General features: G+C 47.4%; 1 protein-coding gene across 1 annotated transcript in view; it reads right to left on the bottom strand.

Annotated features, from left to right (window-relative positions):
* The window catches only part of TTC12 (tetratricopeptide repeat domain 12), a 46,367-nt gene extending 45,671 nt beyond the window's left edge, over nt 1-696 (bottom strand). The window contains exon 1 of the mRNA XM_055304597.1: nt 688-696. The gene's annotated coding sequence lies outside the window, so the exon portion shown is untranslated. The remainder of the gene's footprint in view (nt 1-687) is intronic.
* Nucleotides 697-20,375: the final 19,679 nt, after the last annotated feature.

The raw sequence follows: 20,375 nt of genomic DNA, 5'->3' as shown, positions 1-20,375 counted from the left end.
GCTACCTGGAAATCTGAACTCTGCCGCGAGCAAGGTGGGAGTTATGCGACCCCGAGACTCCATCAGTTACAAGCTGTGTGACCTCAGCTCAAGCCACCAACCTCTCTCAGCCTAACTCAGTCTATGGAAACGGTAATAGGAACCGAGAGGGGGTTAACTGAAAGCACCAGGCGTGCAACGAGCGGTAAATGCGAGGCTCCCTTATCTGCAAAACGGGGGTGGGGACGTGTGGCTTCACTAAGCGAGCTAGGGTTCCTTCCAGCTCTAACATACAGCACTGAGGCCTAGTGAAGCGAGCTGACCTGCCCCAGGTGGTCGGGGCAGAAGGAAGATGCAGCACTTGCCGGGGGGTAAGAATACGCAGCCCGCGCCCAGCCCTCCGCCGCCCAGGAGATGCGCCCGGGGGAGCGCGGGCCAGCCGCGAGCGAGCGGGAACCCGGCCGCCAGCTCCCCTCGACGCCCCGCCCCTCCCCGCCCCGCCCCGCGCAAGGGGCGGGGCCGCCGGCACCGTTGCCTGGCAACCGCTCGGCAGCGTCCCCCGGCCCCCATGCCGGAAGCGGAGGACGCCGCCACGGCCGACACGGGCCCTTCTGCCGCCGGGTCCCACACGGCATCTTCTGCTCGGCGCTGACGGTCAGATCCGCACCACATCCCAGGGCAGACCCCGGGCCACCCCGCCACACTGACCTGACACGCCCCGGGCCGGACAGGAAATGGCGGCAGTGGGCGGGCGCGGACGGGGCGGGGGCGTGGCCAGGGGCGGGGGCGTGGCCAGGGCGGGAGTGGGCGGGTCCGGCGCTCGGGTTCCGCAGCGAGCGCGCTGCTAGGTGTAGGCGGAGCTGGTAGCGGGGCCTCCCCGGGAAGCACAAGCAGGTCCCAGAGTCTGCGCCAGGGTTTCTCCTCTTTTTCCTCTGAGGACGGGGTATCACTCGCATCAGCTTACTATCCCTGGCCCAAAGACGGGGACAACCTGCGGTGGGCTTGGGAGAGACAGGCTTGGCTGTGAATCCGGTTTTGCTTACTGGTAAACGTGAGACCTCCGTGGCGCCTCTCCTCCCCGAATGCATACCCGGTTTTAAAGAGATTCCAGTCTGTTTTTTAAAACAAAAGTTCAGTGTTAGTGTGCTGGGTTAAAAAGGGGAAGAAAGCAAGCTTTGGGAAAGGTTCCATCTTGAGCTTAAACTAATGTTCAGAAACACGTGGGACTTCTTGGCAAATCTGTGGGTCTGTTTCAGAAACCTGTTGGGTAGGGGATGAAGAGCCCCTGGGGTTGAAACTTACCAGGAGGGCAGAGGGCTACAGACATGGCCAACCAGATCCAACATGGGTTGAGTAGAGTCTGTGGACTCTGTGCTATGGGCTAGAACCGGCAGGATGCATGTCTCAGCCTCCTGGAGAACAGGGGGCTGCTTGATGGAAATCTCCAGAAGGCGTTGGTGTGTGTCACTACTGCTTGGGAACACCCCTGGTGGAGTGGAGCACACAGGGGCCAGGGCGTTCACTTGGCAGCAGAGCAGGTGCAGCTTCGGTGGAGTCCTTCTTATATAGTCAGCGGCAGGAGGCAGTGGGACCTGGGGCCCAGCAGTAGAGTCACAGCAGCTGCTCCCAGGGACTGACATACCCCCTGAGAAGTAAGCAGAGTGGAGGTGTCTGGCAGTGCAGGGTTGCTTGTGCCAGCCACACCCCGGACATTCTCAGAAAGACACAGCTTCCTTTCCAGTGACCATGGAGCCTGTGGGCACTGATGAAAACAAAAACCAGGGACAGGTTATTGCTGTTAGTATCACCCTCTTTTCACCTCAGGCTGGGAGTTCTTGAGGACTCACAGGCAGAGTCTCCAACCTCAGGCTCCTTTTGTCATGTTGGGGGTGACAGTCTTCATTCCACATCGCTTACTTCCTGTTCCACTACTCTTCACCAAACTCCTGTCCTGGACTCCAGAGGGGTCTGCCCACAGCCATTCATTCGCGCATCTGTGTGTCGATTGTGGGTGGTCTACAGTGTGCCAGGTGCTGGAATGTCCCCCAGGTGAACTTGACAAATATTTATCACACGCGGAGTGATCAGGGGCTCTAGAACTAGTCAGCCTGTGTTCAAACCTCAGCTCTCCACTTCGTAGCACTTGTTAAAATACTGTTAAGCACCTTGCAAACACCTTCTCTGAGCTAGGTGCTGCAGATCTTTTTTCTCTTTCCTACATCTACTAGTCCTAGCTGTATGGCCTTGTCAAGGTATTTAATCTCTCCCTGTCTTGGTTTCCTCATCTGAGAAATGAGGATGTTAAAACAGTATCTGTCTTATAGGACTGCTGTGAGAGGTACATGACTTAATACAGGAGGAGTGTCTAGACAATGCATGGAGCATCAGTAAATGTAAGTAACTGTTATTACTACTGCTGTGATTAGTATGCATTAGACCAGTGCTTCAGAATCTGAACTGTGCATAAGAATCACCTGGGGATCTTAGTTGCAGGTTTGGATTCAGTGGGACTGGGGCCCGAGATTCTTCAGTGATGCCTCTCTGTGGACTGTTGGCCACACAATGAGTAGTGCATAAATAATCTTTTCTTTATGTTAGAAGTTATTTTTATAGTTAGAAGTTATTTTTTTTCTCCTTGAAGTCTTATTTCCATCTGACACCTCTCCACTCCCATACTCAGAATACCTACCCTAATACAGGATATTTTTGTGCTTGAATGTCTTTTACTGATCACCTCATCCTAGTTCTCTGCTGCAAAAATATCAACAAGCATTGCTGGAGTATTTGCTTTATCCAGATGCCATGCCATATGTCAGGGACACAGACCCTGTCCTCAACGAATTCACAGTCCAGTGAGGAAGGTAGATGCATAAACAGATTATTACAGAGCAGTGTTCTAGTGCTTACAGAAGAAGGAAGGAGGAATAAAGGGAAATAAAAGCAGGACCCATAGGAATAGGAATTTACATGGGTCACGTGGAAGCCACGCATGTGTATGTGTGGTGCTCTGGGCGGAGCAAACAGAATGAGGAGACATTCAGAGGCAGGGAGCCTTGTGCCATGAGTGAGAAAACAGAAGAGTTTCAGGCGAGAGTGGTGAGAGATGAGCCAGGCAAATGGGGAGGGCACAGGGTCTCAAGGAGGAAAGCTCTAGGATGAGTGGGAAGCAAGGAGGAACCCAGGCAAAAGCCAGGCAAAATCCCTGGGCAGGAGGAATGTCAAGGAGAGGGCAAGTATGGTATAATGATACTCAGCAGCCATGTACACTTGTGACATCTTGAGAAGTCTCTTCCATCTTGATGGAGCCTACATGGATCTCTATGGAGCCAAGACCTTGCTCTAAGCCCCAGCCCTCTGATCCAACAGGGTAACTAGACTGGATCTCTTGGGAGTAGGACTTTTGTTTTAGTTTGTCTTAGTAATTCCCAGCACCTGGCACTTAGTTGGAGCTAAATTTAGATTTGCCGAATAAATGAGTTAATTTCTTGCTCTGCGTGGAGGAAGATTGCAAGAAGGCTCCAACTGAAGTTATTCTAGATGGAAAGGGAATAAGGGTGTTTACAGTTTCTGCGTCAACCTTCCCAGAGAGGTCCATCTTGGAAGACAAACATTGGTACAGTCGCAAAATATGTTTTAGGGTAAATTTACTTGATAGATGGATTGCTTTAAAATGTCAGAGATCGGGGATCCCTGGATGGCTCAGTGGTTTGGCACCTGCCTTTGGCCCAGGGCGCGATCCTGGAGTCCCGGGATCGAGTCCCACATCGGGCTCCCGGCATGGAGCCTGCTTCTCCCTCCTCCTGTGTTTCTGCCTCTCTCTCTCTCTCTCTGTCTATCATAAAAATAAATAAATCTTTTTAAAAAATGTCAGAGATCTTAGTAGGCCCTGGGTGGTCACTGGGCTGTGGGCAAAGATTCCAGTATTTCTCTTCCCAGGCTCATGGTAAGATGGCACTTCTCTCTGACTAGGTGATTTGCTTCAGTGGACATGGAGCATGAGTGAGCAATAGACCTTTTTTGTTTTCACCTACAAAAATTTGGGGTGTGTTTGTTAGGCAGCATGACACAGCCTTTTGCGTCTAATACAACCACTCAGACTTATTGTAGTTCACTGGCTACAGTGACCAAATCTAGGGACCATGTGCACAAGTATGCACATATTATGATCATTGCTTAGGTTTTAAGTGCCAGTGTCTGCATTTTCATATACATTCAAAAACAGAGAGGAAAAAAAAAACGTTTAAACCATGTATGTATGACTCGCATTTCAAATTTATTCCTCCTAGAGAAACTTTATGAATCATACTTTCCCAACTGCTATTTCCATCCACCCTAAGTCCCTCTTGTGTGACAAGTTTTACTTTTTCTTTATGTCCTCACAAAAGTTGGAGAGCATTTGGCCACCTTCCACTGTATAGTATACTGGAGACTTGGAGATTGTTGTAAGCTGTCTCTTTTCTCTGCATTCCCTTTTGTGCTCTTTGCTTTTTCTCATCAATCATACTTTATAAGCTTAGGAGAGATGAGAAAAAAAAATTGTCACCCTGAGGACAGCCTCATGTGGAGTAAAGGGATCCTGCATTTGCCTCCTGGAAGTAAAGGGTACAGACCAACGTGGAGCCAGAAGCCACACTCTGGAGGTGTTCTGTTGGACAAAACAGAACATGTAGATGCCAGGATCACTATTCTTTTGGAGCTTTGGCCTCAGGACTTAGCAGGGGAGGAAGCTGATGGAATTCAGCACTGTTTCTTCCCTCCCTGAACAGAATTCAGAAATCACATTTAGGGGCACCTGGGTGGCTCAGTGGCTGAGAGTCTGCCTTCTGCCCAGGGTGTGATCCTAGGGTCCTGGATCGAGTCCCGCATTGGGCTCCCCACAGGGAGCCTACTTCTCCCTCTGCCTATGTCTTTGCCTCTCTCTCTGTGTCTCATGGATAAATAAATGAAATCTTAAAAAAAAAAAAAAAAAGAAATCACATTTGTTATTTCCCCCAAACATATGTCCTTTCATTACAGAGAAAAAGAGGAGCTAATGTTTCTGCTTCTTGATCTTAATCCTTTTTTCTTTCAGTTCCTACCTGATTACAGATGAAGAAATGATTTCAAGATCTAGTCATGGATTTCATCTGTGTGTCCACAGAGGGCAGGAGAGTCTTCCTTGAGATGCCCATGTGTCATTAACAACACCACAGTTATTAACAACAACAGCGACAACAAGAGCGTGACAGTAACACGCTGAGTGGCTGCGTGCCAGGCATTGTGTTCAATCCTTTACTTGCATTAGGGATCTTCAATCTCTCAACAGCTTTGTGGGGTCTTATTCCTCCTCCACAGATAAGGAAATGCAGTCAGGGAGGTTATGGAACTTGTCAGAGTGGAAGACAAGATGTGAACCCTGGCCGAGAGTCTCCCCAGCTCGTCCTCCCCATGCCCCCAAATATCACCTGCCCCCAAGAGCTCTGTCTTCACCTCCTGAAGTCAGTGGTGCTCCTAGGAGTCTCCGGCCCTGGGTCTGCCTCCCCGATGTTCACACCTCCCTACAGGGTGCTCTGTCTGCTTCACAGGCTGATCCAACCCTCCAAAGGGGAGGGGTGCATCTCTTTTGCAGCCTTGAGGGCCATGTCTCCTACTCCTTTAAAAACAGAGTGACTCCAGCAACGTCCTCCTTTGCAGCTTTTCTGTGGTTCTCTGCACTCCTCTGCCTGGAAGAGGATGGGGCGTCAGGCATTTGGCACCAGGTGGAACCCGAGTCCTCCCCGCTCCGCCTAGTGTGGAGCAGCACTGCCACCGTGTGGGCAGACCCGCTATGCTGGGAGCACCGTGCTGGCCAAGAAAGACGAGAACCGACCACAGAAGCCGATGTTCATGCATTTATTTAGTGCTTGTTGAGCACCTACTAGCACATAGCACATGGACTTGACTAGGCGCCTTCTGCTGATGCTGCTGCTGAGTTTCCTTCTCTGGGTAGTGAATTAAATTGTGTCAACGGTCTAGGCTCTAGTGCATGATTGATTGATTGATCGATTGATTTAGTGCACTTCGGTCTAGGGGTGATTTGCGCCACTCAGAAATTGTAAAGAAGTGTTGGCTTTGGGCAGTGGGATTTCCTTTGTGGGTTTTTTCTTGTTGTTGTTATTGTTGTGTTGGGGTTTTTTAGATTTTATTTATTTATTCGACAGAGAGGGAGAACAGCAGGAGAGGGAGAAGCAGACTCACAGCTGAGCGGAGAGCCCAATGCCGGGCTTGTTCCTAGGACCCCGAGATCATGACCTGAGCTGATGGCAGATGCTTAACCAACTGAGTCACCCAGTGCCCTGCAGAATTTCCTTCGCCTCCAAGGTTTTGGGGACAAGAGGGCACACAGAGAAATGTAGGATTCTAGAGTTAGTTACTGTGGCAATATGGGCTCCATCTCAATGGTTAGGGAAGAGCAGGGATATATATTTCTAGCACGTGCCTTTGTTTCTCTTTCTATTAACAGGTAGCTGGTATATTAAAAACCTGTCCTAGGGACTTAGAAAATAGAAAAAACCAGAAGATTATACCTGAGCTCTTTACTATCACTATTGCATTTTGAGATTATCACTATTAGCATTTTGATGTATTTCCTCTCTGCCTTTTTTTGCAATGATGTAATTGTGCTTATACATGATTTTGTGTTTTATTATATTTACAGCATGATGTCATCAGGGTGATAATAGATGATGCATCCTGAGCACCCATGATGTTGTAGGCCCTTTACTGGAGGCTTTAAATGTCATCTCAAGAAGCCATATAACAATCTTAGGAGGTGGTATTAAATTATTCCTCTTTTAATGGACAAGACAACTGGGGCTCAGAGGGAACCCCTACATCTCTTGTCTCTCATAAGTCTGTGTCAGGCCATTGCGTTGTTTGAATAATACTCATTTAATACCTGCATTACTTTCCACGTGTCCGTGTACTGTGCTGTACCTGACTCCTTACCCTCCTTTTAAGATTTTTAGTAACCAGTAATCTTTTTTTTTTCGCTGATGTAAATACTGCCATAAGCCTCTCTAAATATATCCTTTTATATATCTAGGATTAATTTCTTAGGGTGGCTTTTCAGAAGAGTTTCTCAATCAAGAGTTTGAACTTTTTATGGCTATGAATATTTTTGAATTGCCTTTCAATGGGTTGCACATATTTGTACACATTAGCCCTATAACCAGAAGTGTATGAGAATGCCAGTTTCACAGCATCCTCACCTGCACTGAGTGTTGATTTTTTTTTTCCCCATTCTAAAAGATGATAGGAGCCCTTGACTGGCTAGAGTGGAAAGAGCATGCGACTCTTGATCTCAGGTTATAAGTTTGAGCCCCACGTTGAGTATAGAGCTTCCTGAGGAAAAAAAGGTGATAAGTGGTCTGATAAGAAAATGTGTGATAAGTGGATTGTTTTGCATGTCTTTTGTCATTAGAGAGGGTGAAATTCCTTTTACTTTTCACTGCTGTGCTGGCACTTCCCGCTTTTTTTGTTGTTGTTGTTTTCCAAGAACATCTCTATCATCTTGGATGCTTCTAGTCTACGAACTCTCCCAGGGGATCTGTGGATAGAATTCAGGAAGCCTGTGAACTTGTTTGGGGAAAAAAATGATTATTTTTAGAAACCTGTCACTGAATTAGCGCTCCTTCTTTCCCATCGTGAATACGGGCAACAAAGCACAGTAGTGTTAGCAGAAGCTGTGATATCATTTATCCTCAGCAACACTTGGAAATTACAGTAGTTACTAGACATGCTGCTTAGGACTTGTATTTGGATGTATTAATAAACACATTTATTACCACATCACACATTTGTTTAAAAAATATTTTGATAATTGTATTTCAATACCATTGTTTTTCTTTGTAATCCTATGGGTTTTTTTTTAAGTAAATACAATTAAATTTTAAAATGCTATTCTGAGAAGAGATCCATAGGCTTCACTTGACTACTGACGGGGTCACAGCAAAAATAAATTTTGAGACTTCTGTCCTACAAATCTTCATTATAGAAGAATTCCAAATAATTCAAATAATTCAAATAATTCTCCAAGGAGAATTCCGTTTCTCTCGAGATCCTTGAGTGTTCCTTGGAGTTAGTGATTCACTTCTAAAGAACAGCATACAGAAAGCAAAATCATAACTTCACAGTTGAGAAACCTGCAGACACCTCCTGATCCAAGTGACCAAGGTCAACCTGACCTTGTTGATGTCGTGCATCTGTGATATGATAGATGAAAAGGGCACTTCACCTCTGTGACGTTCTTCTCCTTCAAATCTATAACCCAGATCTAACCACGAGCAAATGCCAGACAACCCAGATTCAGAGATATTCTCCAAAATATCTGATCAGTACTCTTCAAAACTGTCAAGGTCATGGAAACCAGGGAAAGATGGAGAAACAGCCATACTCTAGAGGAGCCTCATGCAACATGCCCCTCTCAGCCTCTTGCATGGTTGAGGTAGAGAAGGTATGAGATGATCCTCATACATTCCATGCCCGCAAGCACTGAGGTACTCAGGAACCATGGGGTCGTGGACAGAAGATACAGAAGCCAGCTTGAATGGGTTCTCACTGAGTGTCCAGGCAAGGGACAATTTGAGGATCAAGAGAAAGAATGAGAGCAGCAATCCATTGAACAAAATAGGAAACCATTAGTTACACTGATACAAACAAAGGATAACACAATGGGAAGTTGGATGAGGCATGGGATATTTACAAATTTAAATCCCTCCCTGCAGACAAAGCCCTTGATTAATGATATTTACTACCACGATGGACAAATGCTTACTAACTACAGAGGGAAAAGGAGGAGCTTTATACTGGGGAGGCTTGGCAGACATCACCTTAATTAAGTGATCAGAGTGGACATCGTCAGATACAGGGGAATGGAAATTGTGCGCTACCTTATGGGAATGCAGTGAGAAAAACCCATTACCACCTCTGTGATATCCCTAATCAAAGAGGCTTCGCCTGACTTTACTTGTGAGGAAATTTCAAACACACCAAAATCAAGGGACACGTTACAAAAGAAATGGCCTGTGACCTTCAAAAATATCAAGGTCATGGTACACAATAAAGGACAGATAAAAAGATGAGGGTCATGAAGCTAAATGAAACGTGTATTCCTGGAGTAAATGGTGGACACACAAAAATGATTTTCTTTTTGCTCTAAAGATCATTAGTGAAACAACTGGAGAAATCTGAATAAAAAAATTGAATAAGAGTGTCGTATCAATGTTAATTTCTTGATTTTGACTTTGATTGGGGTTAGGTAGGGAAGGGAATGTCCTTGATTGTATGAAATAGTAAAGTATTGGCAGATAATGGGACACCGGGTCAGAAACAAATCATTCAGTAAAAAGAAAATTCTTTGCACCGGACTCACAATTTTTATGAAAGTTTATGGTTATGAGCAGGAGGAGCTGTGGCTATTGTTTTGTGGCTACTTTTTTCAATCCAATAAAGTATGGCTATTTTTTTTTTCAGTCTACCATAATGTCCAAAATAGGACTCTTGTTTCCAACCCTCGATATGCTACTTCTTCTCTCAGAACATCTGCCCTCTTGCTTAAGGCAGAAACCCCTTCGTGTCAACCCCTCCCTCTCACCCACCAGCAAGTCCTGCGAAGTCTAGCTCCAAAGCAGGTCTTGAACCTGTTCACTTTTGGTGCTGGCACGACCTCCTTCCCTGAGCCACCACCTTCGTGGAGCTGTGAAGGAGATGTCCATGCGTCATCTGTGTATTCTCTGCTGGCAGCGGGGCCTAGCTGGTGGCTGGTGGGATGGATGCTGATGGGCAGCTGGACTTGAGGAGGGAGGAGAGGCACTGGAACTCACTGAGGCTCTCAGCATTTGTCCATCAGGGCACGTGACTGCACAGTGTCCTTAAGAAGGTAATGGACACGGCATCCCTTCTGCCTTCAAACATCACAAGAACTCTTCTTTTGGCCAACTCTAGTTGAAACCGTACAAGGAAGGGAGTTCTGGGAAATGCAGTCCCCGGTGTAACCATATCAACAGAGCACAACTCCCCATGCCATCCCCTCACCACCCAACCTAACGTGGCCACCTGCCCGTACTCCATCACATCGCAGAGCTGTCTTCATTTGCTGTGTGACACTTAACCACCGGTTGCAGTTGTCTAATCTGCTCACTGAGCTGTTCTCGGCTCCCAAATTATCTCAGGACACCATGGATCTTGTCCGTCCTCAGTACTTAGAATAGGAAGTGGCGTGTGGTGTAGAATACATGTCCCATACCACCTTGACTTTCACAATTCCCATTTTTGGATCTGTTACTTATAACACCCTGCTTCCACATGCTAATTTATTTTATTAAATAGAAATTAATAGAATTCTGAGCTTGAGTAAAAAATAAAAAAAAAAACCCACCCAAAGAGACTTAAGCAAAGAGAAATACATTGCTTCATGGAATGGAAAAGTATAGAAACTCTTGCAGGCACAGCTGAATCTAGGAGTCTCCAGTACCGCTGAGATTTCCTCTGCTTCTTGTGTGCTGGCTTCAATCTCAGGCAGTCTTTTTCCCTCCATGGGTGGCACCCAAAGACTTTTCTTCTTATGGGATTGGTGAGCATAGAGCTGCTTTTTGCCAGTAGTTTCAAGAAAAGCCCTGGGAGTAGAAGGGGGAACCCTCCTCCCAAAAATGGAGGTGCCATTGAGAGCAGAAAGGAAAATGGACACTTGCTGGGCAGATGTGTTTGTTCACCAGAGCTTTGTTGTAAAGATTAAGAGTTGAGATTTTGAAGTTTCTGGCACATAGTACGCTCTCGATTGATGATAGTTGCTGCAACAATAATTAATATTGTCATGTAACTATCGTTACTGCGTGAAAGCATTTTGTACACTGCAGGGCACCAAACGAATGTTAGATAATCATTATCTCCTTTGGAGCTCTGGGCAGATTAGACAACCTAATTCAGGGGCAGAGGGAGGAGGAGCTCTCGTTTCCCAGACCCTGGTGGAGACCCCCCTGCTTTTGGTCTGGACAGCCAGATGGGAGGGGAGGCGTGGTCCTCCTGTGGTTCTCAGGATGACCGCTTGGTGGCAGGCTTAGCCTGCTTTGTGCCCTCCTAGCCGGTCCCCCGCAGCTTTCCCAGGAGCCTCGAGGTCCACACTCCCCCCCAAACCTTCTGCCTGAGACCCTCCCTGTGCTGGAGATGGGGGCGGGTCACACGTGCATAGATGCACACAGAGGACTTCAGTGGTGTGTCAGGGCCGCGGAGTGGGGGCAGGGAGGCTTACACAAGTCTGGGGCACCTCCACCGCAAGTTTGCAGGACAGGCAAGAGGCTGGGTGTGTATTTGGGGAGCAGCCTAAGCACGGGACTCCGGTGGACATGTGTCACATTCTGGCTGCACAGCACTTGCAGAACATCCTTGCTCTATTGCACAAAGTTCCAGCCTTCTGAGTCTCACCTCCTTTATGGTGAGGCCTGGGAACTGCTCTCCCCAGGTGTCTTTGCAGTTGCCCACCAGGCACTGGTGAGACCCAGGGCCTTCAGACCAGAGTCACAGATGTGAGACTTCACTCTGCACATAGGGCAACCTGAGGAGAGAGGTTCTGCCCAGAACACCCCCCCCCTTTTTTCCTGGCAACCATAGTGGCAGAAATATTGGCTTTCTTTTGGAGGTGGGGGTGAGGTAGGCAGGTGGTAGCAGTTTGGAAGGTCAGGGGCCTGCCCCAGACCTGGCATTGCTGGGGAAAGTGGGCAGCGGTGGCTTTCTCAGTGGACCAGCTCTGCAGTAATCCTACTGGCATTGCCTTTGGAGCCTGGGCTAAAGCCTTGTTTTCCGTGCCTCCCAGGATTTTCTGAACCAGCCAGTATCTTTTTAGTAAAATCCCGTTTGGGTATGAATCCATCAGAATCAGAATCTTTGGTTGCTTGCAGCAAAGAACCTTGACTAACATAAGTACTAACGCTGTTTTAATCACATGCCAAGTACTAAGCTTCTTTTAAATTACAAACAATTCTATGAGGTAGGAATTCTCACTTTATAGATGAGGCAAAGGTACTCAGAGTGGTTAAACACTTTGCCCATGGCCACACAGCTGGTGTGATCTTTCTAATATGGATACTGTGCCTCTGGGGTTTGTGATCTTTCTAATACGGATACTGTGCCATGAGGGTAGGGACATAATCTGTACCTCCCATGACCCAACTCAGTGCCAGATGCTTATTGGGTGCTCAATAAATAATTGATGGTGACAAATACTGAATAAGTGAGTAAATTAAATGCTGCAATCTTTTGTTCTTGGAGATTGGTTGAGCTCAATGTGTCTCTGGGCAAGTGCAAGCTCTGATCAGATGGGAAGGGAAATTCATCTTTGAAAGTCTCATCTCTCGGGGCGCCTGGGTGGCTCAGTGGTTGAGTGTCTGCCTTCGGCTCAGGTCGTGACCCTGGGGTCCTGGGATGGAGTCCCACATCGGGTTCCCCACAGGGAGCCTGCTTCTCCCTCTGCCTGTGACTCTGCCTCTCTCTGTGTGTCTCTCATGAATAAATAAATAAGATCTTAAAAAAAAAAAGTCTCATCTCTCTCTTTAGAGCTCCTTCCCCCCTCTCAGCATCCCACGTCCTGCCTGCTGCCCCGGCTCCAGCCCACTGGCTCCATCTGCTAACAGTTAAGTGCCTGTCTGCCTGTCCGGAACGTGAATCCGAAAGATGGCTACAGTCATGCTGACCATTTGCTTCCTCTGCAGTCCGTGCTCCAGAGCTGGGTGGGTGCTCAGAGTCGTTGCTGTCAAAGGGTCTAGAATCTGAACAAAACCAGGTAGGCCTACGATGCAGCAATCTCCTCTGGCCATGCCCAGCGCCCAGGGGCACCCCCCCACCCCTCCCTGAAGACTCAGGTGCCCACTCTCAGGGCAGCTCTACGAGGCCACGAGGCCACAGTCTCGGTCACCGGGCGTCAAGCTGGCTTCTCTGTGACACTGGTGCTACTTGAACTCTCGAGAGTATCACGTCGTAAGCCCCCGCTGCCGTTTCCAGCTGAGGAGCCCCCCGATGTGCGAAGGCAGCCCCTGGAAGTCTCTGGGGTCCTGCCCCCGCCCTCCCACTCTGCCCCCAGGTTTCGGTGCCCAAGTGAAGCCTATGGGCCGTGGCCCAGGCTTCTCCACAGACGTGGCTGGGAGCTCCCCCCTCCAGGTGCTCTGCACGGGCCTTCTGGGGAGCCTGCGGGCCTGAAATCCAAACCTCCAGGCTGGGGCAGGCTCGTAGACTCCTCCCTGCGGAGCCCTTAGGACAAGGTTCAAATTCTGGCTCTGTTTCTTCATGGCTGTGTGACTTTGGGCAGGTTAAGAAACCTCTCTGTGCTTCACTCTTTCATCTGTAAAACAGGGTTAATACGAGTAGCTGTGTCACGGAACTGTTACAAGGATGAACACAGTAAATATTTGTTAAGGGCTTCGAATGGTGTCATAGTGCTAAGAGAGTTGTTTCAAAAATAAAACTATCGGGCAGCCCCAGTGGCACAGCGGTTTAGCACCGCCTGCAGCCCGGGGTGTGATTCTGGAGACCCGGGATCGAGTCCCACGTCAGGCTCCCTGCATGGAGCCTGCTTCTCCCTCTGCCTGTGTCTCTGCCTCTCTCTGTGGGAGTGTGTCTCTATGAATAAATAAATAAAATCTAAAAAAACTATCAATGTCAACATCGTGAGTGTTTTTGAATGTCTGCGCTGATTCCAAGTTGATAGCCACTTTAAAACCTCTAGCCTTAAAAAAAAACAAAAACAAAAACAAAAAAACCCTCTAGCCTTTTCCCTTTCTTTTATTTATTTATATTTTGAAGCTCTCCTCGGAGCCCCACCCCCGCCAGCAAGCACTTCTGCAGCAGGATTTGTAGAGCGCACAGCTTACATCTGTCCCTCCGGCGGGACAGCGGGCGGGCCGCTCATGTCCTGCAGCACCTGGGCTCATCGGGGACGCTCATGCGCCCTGGGCGTGCGTGGGGCAGTGTGCTGAGCCCTGGTAAGTGTCTTGCTGACCCAGACCCCAGGGCGGCGTCTCCAGCCCTTCCTGTCTGTCACCTCGTCCCGCAGAGCCTCCCCCAGGCCGGCCACCTGGGCTGGCCTGAGGCTCCAGGTGCCATCTGAGGGCCACCTGTGGTGGCTTCGGGACCCCGGAGCTGGACATCTACGTGCTGTCCACACGGTGTCCCGGGAGACATAGAGGCCTGCGGTGGGGGCGATGCAGGAGCTGGGCCACGCGTGGCCGGGACGCACAGCTGCCGCTGACTTCCCAGCCTGGGCCGCAGGGTGCGCTGGTGACTGGCCAGAGTGACCTGCTCTCTTTCCCCCTCAGCAGGATCCTGGCAGGACTCGCCGGCTGGGTCCTGGGCTCCAAAGTGCGTCTCCCTGGGGAAGTTTCACATCATCCGCCCAAGAGATCTTTGCAGTTTTGTTCCTCATGCTCACTGCCACATTCCCAACAGGCTGCTGACAGCCATCGTGGTGGGACGCGCTCTAAACAGACTGTCCTGTGTGGGTCATCTTGTTCCCAGCTGGAGTTCATAGCCAAGCAAGCACCTGGGCTCAGCTGCTTAGGAAGACAGAGCACAGCCCTGTCCCGTGGAAAGCCAAACCCCGGACACCTATACCTGGGGACCAGCAGTCCTTCACAGATCACACCTTCCCAGCCTCCCAACCCAGATTTGCCCCCTTAGAGAGACCTCCAAGGAGGGAGTTTCCTGGTTTTGCTATGTCAGCCATTTCCATCAGGTAACTGTGGTTTGAGTAGTAGGCAAGGGGTAGCACACCTCTACCTCTCAGGGTCCCCTAACCCGAGCCAACCCAGCCTGCCTCCATCCCAGAGGTGATACTCACTGGCTGGACACTGTCACAGCCTAGAGGACGGAGAGGCGTGCGGTGACCCATGATCAGGGGCCAGGGCAGGCAACAGCTGAGGATCCCCAGCAGGTAGACCCTCTTCAGACACACAGACACCCTGCAGCTGAGCCACACTGTGAAACTCTGTTAAAGCTGCCATAAGCTCTGTGCTCACCTTTAGAAAATAGGTAAAAAGTGTTTAACAATTCCAGGCACTGCAGGGAAGTGAATTATGGTTTCTGTAAGTTCTGGGATGTGGGAGAGAAGATGGACCTTTTATTTTATTTTATTATTTTATTTTATTTTAATTTATTTTATTTTTGTTTATTTTTTTGTTGGAATTCAGTTTGCCAACATTTGGCATAACAGCACCCAGTGCTCATCCTGTCAAGTGCCCCCCTCAGTGCCCATCACCAGGTCACCCCATCCCCCCGCCCACCTCCCTTTCCACCACCCCTTGTTCGTTTCCCAGAGTTAGGAGTCTCTCATGTTCTGTCTCCCTTTTCTGATAATTCCAACTCATTTTCTCTCCTTTAGCCTTTATTCCCTTTCACTATTTTTTATATTCCCCAAATGAACGAGACCATATAATGTTTGTCCTTCTCCGATTGACTTACTTCACTCAGCATAATACCCTCCAGTTCCATCCACGTCGAAGCAAATGGTGGGTATTTGTCGTTTCTAATGGCTGAGGAATATTCCATTGTATACATAGACCACGTCTTCTTTATCCATTCATCTTTCGATGGGCACCGAGGCTCCTTCCACAGTTTGGCTATTGTGGACATTGCTGCTAGAAACATCGGGGTGCAAGTGTCCTGGCATTTCACTGCACCTGTATCATTGGGGTAAATCCCCAGCAGTTCAATGGCTGGGTCGTAGGGCAGATCTATTTTTAACTCTTTGAGGACCCTCCACACAGTTTTCCAGAGTGGCTGCACCCGTTCACATTCCCACCAACAGTGCAAGAGGGTTCCCCTTTCTCCGCATCCTCTCCAACATTTGTGGTTTCCTGCCTTGTTAATTTCCCCCATTCTCACTGGTGTGATGTGGTATCTCATTGTGGTTTTGATTTGTATTTCCCTGATGGCAAGTGATGCGGAGCATTTCCTCATGTCCTTGTTGGCCACGTGTATGTCTTCTTTGGTGAAATTTCTGTTCATGTCTTTTGTCCCTTTTCATGAGTGTATTGTTTGTTTCTTTGCTGTTGAGTTTAATAAGTTCTTTATAGATCTTGGATACTAGCCCTTCATCTGACAGGTCATTTGAAAATATCTTCTCCCATTCTGTAGGTTGTCTTTTAATTTTGTTGACTGTTTCTTTTGCTGCTGTGCAGAAGCTTTTTATCTTAAGTCCCAATAGTTCATTTTTGCTTTTCTCTCGCCTTCATAGATGTATCTTGCAAGAAGTTGCTGTGGCCAAGTTCAAAAAAGGGTGTTGCCTGTGTTCTCCTCTGGGATTTTGATGGAATCTTGTCTCACATTTAGATCTTTCATTCATTTTGAGTTTATCTTTGGTATGGTGAAAGAGAATGGTCTAGTTTCATTCTTCTGCATGTGGATGTCCAATTCCCAGCACCATTTATTGAAAAGACTGTCCTTTTTCCAGTGCATAGTCTTTCCTGCTTTGTCAAATATTAGTTGACCATAGAGTTGAGGGCCGATTACTGGGTTCTCTATTCTGTTCCATTGATCTCTGTGTCTGTTTTTGTGCCAGTCCCACACTGTCTTGATGACCACAGCTTTGTAGTACAACCTAAAATCTGGCACTATGATGCCCCCAGCTCTGGTTTTCTTTTTCAATATTCTCCTTGCTATTCAGGGTCTTTTCTGATTCCACACAAATCTTAAGATTATTTGTTCCAAATCTCTGAAGAAAGTCCATGGTATTTTGATAGGGATTGCATTAAATGTGTAAATTGCCCTGGGTAGCATTGACATTTTCCCAATATTAATTCTTCCAATCCATGAGCATGGAATATTCATTTCTTCGGTGATCTCACCAAGTGCCAGAGTTTTAAATGCAAGCTCCATGCTGACAGCGACCATATGTGTCAGCACACTGGACCTCTTGAACTTTGGTCTCTTCTGAATCTCCACTAGGGTGTTCACAGTCACCTCCAACAAAGTGTCCACAGCCAAATTCTTCATCCCCCATATCTGCTTCTCCTTCACTCTTTTTAGAAAGTAAATGGCAGCTGTACCTTTTTAATTGCATAGATCCCAAATCTGGAAGTCACCCTTGATGCCTTCCTCGAACCCCAATATCCAGCCCATTATCCAATCTTGCTGGCTTCCCCTTCGGGAGATTGCCAGAGTCTGGCCATTGCTACCCTCTACTGGAATCAACTTGCTCCAAGTACACCATCTTGTCCCATATAGATTATTACCTCTAATTGGTATCCTCAGCATCCTCTCTTTCTCTCCTACAGTCTGTTCTCCATCTAGCAGCCAGAGAATGATCATTTCAAAAATCAAGTCATGGCAGGCTTCTGCTCCAAGTTTCCCCTTGGCTTTCCATCTCACTTGAAGAAAAAAATCCAAAATTCTAACAGTTGTCTGCAGACCCAATGTGATCTAGCTCATGGGTACCGTTGCCCATCCTGTGCTCTTTGCTCCAGCCACACTAGCCTCCTTGCTGCTCCTAAAACACACAGAGCAGTCCTCACCTCAGGATCTAGCAACTCTGGTCTCACGTAGGCTGAGCTTGGGTGGCAACAGCTAGATGAGGAAGGAGGTCTCATTGGCTTTTATCTGGTGGCCTCCAATCCACTGGCCTCGCTCTGCACAGAATGAGTTTGTGCAGAAGGTGAATTTCATCTTGCCAACCCCTTCTCTCTCCCATCTTCCCAGAAAGACCTTCAGGAGCTCCCAACTACCCTCAGGATCAAATGCAAAGTCCTTAACAAGGCTAACCAAACCTATCTTGGCCACTATCCTGCTCCTTGCTTAGTGTCCTGGTGCTTCCTGGCACTCTTCCAGATCATACTCTGCTCCCACCCTGTTGTCCTACTACATAAATGGTCTGTCTTCTCATAATACTGTACATAGAAAGCCAAAAGACTCCACCCCAAGATTGCTAGAATTCATACAGCAATTTGGCAGTGTGGCAGGATACAAAATCAATGCCCAGAAATCAGTGGCATTTCTATACACTGAGACTGAAGAAAGAGAAATTAAGGAATCAATCCCATTTACAGTTGCATCCAGAAACATAAGATACCTAGGAATAAACCTAACTAAAGTGGTAAAGGATCTATACCCTAAAAACTACAGAACACTTCTGAAAGAAATTGAGGAAGACACAAAGAGATGGAAAAATATTCCCTCTACTGGAGATATCTTTGTTCAGATATTTGCATAGTTTCGTCCCTGACTTTTTTTCAGGTCACTGCTCAAATGTCACCTTTTCAGGAAGGAGTACTCTGACCGCCTCCTTACCTGGATTTGTTATCCATGGCACTTACCACTCCCCATTTATAGCCACAACAGACTGAACCATGCTGTGGTAACAGATCCTAAGGCTAAGTAGCTTATAACATAAAGGGCTATCCGGTGGTCAGCTGGAGCCAGCGTTTACTGGCTTGAGAGGATTGTTACATTTTCAGGAAATTTTATGAGCCAGTTGTTATTGAAAGTTAAATTACATAAACCTACAATCAACAAAAATTGTGTTTAAAATGAAGGCAGTAAATACTCAAAATGTATCATTTCTCAATTATTTTGCTACATTTTACTGTTATCAATGTGTATTGATAGCTTATTGTTATTATAAATACATATTAGTGTTTTCTCTGAGCTTGAGGATCTTTAGGTCTCTTTTATCCTCATGGTGGAAATAGGCTACTGTACTCTACCTAACTCCTCCTTAGGCGAGGACATGCTGAGATCAGCCATGCTGGGAATATTTACTACTGAGTGGCGGTGAGTGTCTACTCAGTGACTACTGAGAGCTGCCAATGCTACAAATAGGGCTTGGTTTTTTGTTGTTGTTGTTGTTTGTTTTTTGGCGGTTTTGGTGTTTGTCTAGACTTGAGAGTGATGGGGAAATATTTGTGATATAGATTAAGTTTACCAATATGCCATGTGTACAGCCATCCCACTGTGGCTAGCACAAAAATTGAGGCCATATTCTAATATTCAAAACTCACACCCAATTCAGCAGAGGTCACTCACTGATGAGTGAGTGAAGTTCCAACACTCTGATCTGCAGTGCCCCATGTCCATCTTACCCGTTGACACCAATAACTGTATCAACCAATGTTCTTGTTGCAACTACACTCATTAATTGTGAGCATAGGTTGATTCTAGATAAGAGTTCAGCTAAAATGTGCTACGAAAAAATTCTGTAGCGTATGGAATTTCAGTACAGAGTATGTAATTTGTAAATTGCATTGTCTCAGGAAAGATGTATATACACCATATGTATAAATATCCCCTTCTCTTCCCCCTTGGAGGAACACTGACCAGAGGTCACCATGGGGGTTATCCCTCATGCATGCTCCATGTCCATCACAAGTCATCTGTTCCACATCCCTCACTCTGAGCCTAGGTGAAGGCACTCCCATCACCTGCAGCATTGTTGATGGCTGTGGCAAGAGAAGAGGGACACACACACACACACACACACACACACACACACACTGGCTATCAAAGACTCTGCCTGGGAGTGACACACACTGCCTTGCTCATAGTCCATTGACCAAAGCAAGTACACTGTCACGCCTACTTTATGTGACCAGACAAGTATAGATCTACCGTGTGCCCAGAAGGAGGGAAGGGAGAACTGAAATATTGGTGAATGGCCCTAATGGCCACTACAACATACTAGTCATTTATGTAGCTGTTGTCTGCTCCACCCCACACTTAACACTAATGTTCTGAAAGAGACTTTTATTCACTGCTATATCCTGAGCCTCTTGGAGACACTCAGCGACTATTTACTAAGGGTATCTCAGAGGAGACCAGCCTGAAGGAGGCAAGCTCTGGAAGTAAGCCCCCCTGGATCATTAGAGAAAGGGTCATCATTTCATGATACAAAGTTTCTCACTCCTTACCTTGCCATATGCAGCTGGAAGTTGGTGCCACAGGAAATCACATAGATACATGTGGCTCTGCGTCATTAAAACAGGCTCCAGGGCCAGTGAAGGGACAACTCCTGGGGATGTATGCAGACATCCACCCAGAGGAAGACAACACCCCAGGATGGGGCTAGAGGGGGGCACACAGAACACAAAAGAAGGAGATGCCTCAGATCCATGCAGATGTGGGACTGGCCTGCTCCCTAGACATCTCATTTGCTGCTTTATTCTAGTGCTGGTCCTGGGACCTGCTCTGCTCCAGGGATTTCCAATTCCCAACACAGCTGGACAGCAGTATATGCAAGAGAATTCTGAAGACGAAGTCTTCTTCACTCTGTCTAGCTCAGAGACTGTAATCAACTCCAAGGGCTGAGCAGTATGGCAAAGAAAGAGAGGCATCACATATTCTGGAATAAGTCTCATGCTCCTCCCTCCATGTTGAAACCTTGGGGCTCAGGTTTAGATTGTTAT

This window comes from Nyctereutes procyonoides, unplaced genomic scaffold (genome assembly GCF_905146905.1).
Source record: "Nyctereutes procyonoides isolate TBG_1078 unplaced genomic scaffold, NYPRO_anot_genome, whole genome shotgun sequence".
Classification (NCBI taxonomy): Eukaryota; Metazoa; Chordata; class Mammalia; order Carnivora; family Canidae; genus Nyctereutes; species Nyctereutes procyonoides.
The sequence above is the reverse complement of the archived record's forward strand: the minus strand, read 5'-3'. Positions and strand labels throughout refer to the sequence as shown.